We start from the raw sequence: 2,985 nt of genomic DNA, 5'->3' as shown, positions 1-2,985 counted from the left end.
TCTGTCATTGATTTTGTGGTAGCTAAGGACATAACATGGAAACATGCTTAAGTTAAATTGCCAGGGCCGGGCGCGGTGGCTCAAGCCTGTAATCCCAGCACTTTGGGAGGCCGAGGCGGGTGGATCACGAGGTCAAGAGATCGAGACCATCCTGGTCAACATGGTGAAACCCCGTCTCTACTAAAACTACAAAAAATTAGCTGGGCATGGTGGCGCGTGCCTGTAATCCCAGCCATTCAGGAGGCTGAGGCAGGAGAATTGCCTGAACCCAGGAGGCGGAGGTTGCGGTGAGCCGAGATCGCGCCATTGCACTCCAGCCTGGGTAACAACAGCGAAACTCTGTCTCAAAAAAAAAAAAAAAAAAAAAAAAAAAAAAAAAAAAAAAAAAGTTAAATTGCCAAATGAAAAAGCAGACTATAAAATGATAGATATTGTATCACTCGGTGTTTGTTTATGTATTCATATATCTATATACACGTAGAAAATACAGACCAAGTATGAAGGTTTTACTTCTCTAATCTACTAGATTAGAGACCAAGTATGAAGGTGAGGAGTGGTTCTCCTCACCCCTTCCCCAATCTTGGCTGATGAAATTAGTATTGTTTTTTATTTTTATTCTTATACTTATTTTGTATTTTTCAAGTTTTCATCAGTGAACATGCTCATTCAACTAAGACTTATTCAGCCAAACTATGTCACAGCCACATTCCCAGGTACTGAGTAGCCATAGTTAAAAACCCAACTACAATGTTCCTGTCCTGATTGGGATTCCAGTGTTCAGATAAGGACAAATAACAAATAACTTATTTATAATATAGTTTATAGTCCTCTCTCCTTTTCTCTCTCTCTCCTTATATAGACTAGAGGGTGCAATGGAATCAGGAGGGGGTTTGTTGCTGAAGCCAATTCTGTACACAGACACAATGCACACACAACACACACGCAACACATACACACCACACACACATAGCACAGACATACACCACAGATACACACACACCACGCACACTCACACACACCACACACACTCACACACACCACACATATACACACCACACACACACACCACACATACTCATAACCACACACATACACATACATTACACACACACACCACACACACACCCTATATATTCCACACACAGCACACACACACACACCACACACCCCACACACATACAACCCCCCCACACCACACACACACCACACATACACACACCACATACACACTCACCATACACCATGCACACCCCACATACACACCACACACACCCACACACACAAACATACACCACGCAGCAATACATATGTAAACAGATAGGTACACATAATGCATCCAAATTAATAAAGATTGCAATAAAATATGCTCCATATTTCAATAATCCTTACTCTGACCTTTTCCCCCAGCATGATTCCATTCTTTTCAGGCCTGCGTTTCCCTCAGGATTTACCAATGGAATTTAGGCAGCTGGGCTTGAGACCCAGAGGCCCTACTAATTTCTGGTATAGCAGGACTGAAGGAGCTGTAACACAAACGGCTGAAATGCCCTCCTTGTTCACCACATTGCAGGCAACAAGAAGGAGAGAAGAGAAGAGAGGGGAGAAGAGCTGCATCCCTTCGGGGAGCCCAGACCTAGGAGCTCCCCGGGTTATGGCAGTGACGCCCTCTTTGGGGTTCTGTGGTTCCTGGCATCTCCAAGCTTCCAGGTACCACAGTGTTCCCTGGTGCCCTCCGTGGATGCCACCTGCGGTACAACTGGTCCAGCAGAAGCCTCACAGGGAGCTTGTGCTGATGTCCATGCTGGTGCCTGGAACTGCCAGCCCTGCTGCAGCCAGTGGGCCTGGCTGTCCACTCACTCACTCATGCATCCCTTGCCACTCTGTGCCTGGCTTGCCCTTGGCAGGCATGACCTTGGGGCCAGTAGCACTAGCTGAGTGCTGCCTGCCAGGCGGAGTGAGTGGAATGAGTCCAGCGGGCCTGAGCAAAACTTGGGCAAAGGCACCACTGGCCACAGAGGTTTCCAGCAGGTGGAGTCTTTAGGTTTTTCCAAATATAAGATATATAATCTGCAAACAAGGATAATTTGACTTCTTCCTTTCCAATTTGAATGCCCTTTCAGCTATTTTTGTCTCTTGTCTGATTGCTCTAGGTAGGACTTCCAGCACTGTGTTGAATGACAGTGGTGAAAGTGGGCATCCTTGTATTCCCCTTCTTAGAGGAAAGGCTTTCAGTTTTTCCTCATTCAGTATGATACTACTTGTGAGTCTGTTATATAAGGCTTTTATTATTTTGAGATATGTTCCTTTTCTATCCAGTTTATTCAGGGTTTTATCATGAAGGGATGTTGAATTTTCTCAAATGCTTTTTCAGCATCAGTGGAGATTATCATATGGTTTTTATTCTTCATTCTGTTGATGAGATGTATTACATTGGTTGATTTGCATATGTTGAACCATCTTTGCATCCCAGGGATAGATCCCACTTGGTTATAATGCATTACATTTTTAATGTATTATTACATTCAGTTTGCTAGCATTTTGCTGAGGATTTTTGCATCAATATTCATCAGAGATATTGGCCTGTAGTTTTCTTTTTTTGACATGTCTTTGTCTGGTTTTGGTATCAGGATAATACTGGCCTCATAGAATGTGTTTGAAAGTATTTGCTCCTCCTCTATTTTTTGGAATTTTTTGGGTAAAATCGGTATTAGTTATACTTTAAATGTTTGGTAGAATTCAGCAGAGAAGCCACCAGGTGCCAGGCTTTTTTTTCCCCCCCGGGGAACTTTTTATTATGGCTTCGATATTGTGACTTGTTATTGATTTGCTCAGGTTTTGGATTTCTTCTTGGTTCAATCTTGGTAGCTTGTGTCTGAGTCTAGGAATTTGTCCATTTCTTCTAGATTTTCAAATTTATTGGCATATAGTTGCTCATAGTAGCCACTAATGATCTTTTGAGTTTCTGCAGTATCAGTTATACTGTCT

Source organism: Cebus imitator, unplaced genomic scaffold (assembly GCF_001604975.1).
Source record: "Cebus imitator isolate Cc_AM_T3 unplaced genomic scaffold, Cebus_imitator-1.0 Scaffold39, whole genome shotgun sequence".
NCBI classification, from domain to species: domain Eukaryota; kingdom Metazoa; phylum Chordata; class Mammalia; order Primates; family Cebidae; genus Cebus; species Cebus imitator.
This window is presented reverse-complemented; position numbering follows the sequence as displayed.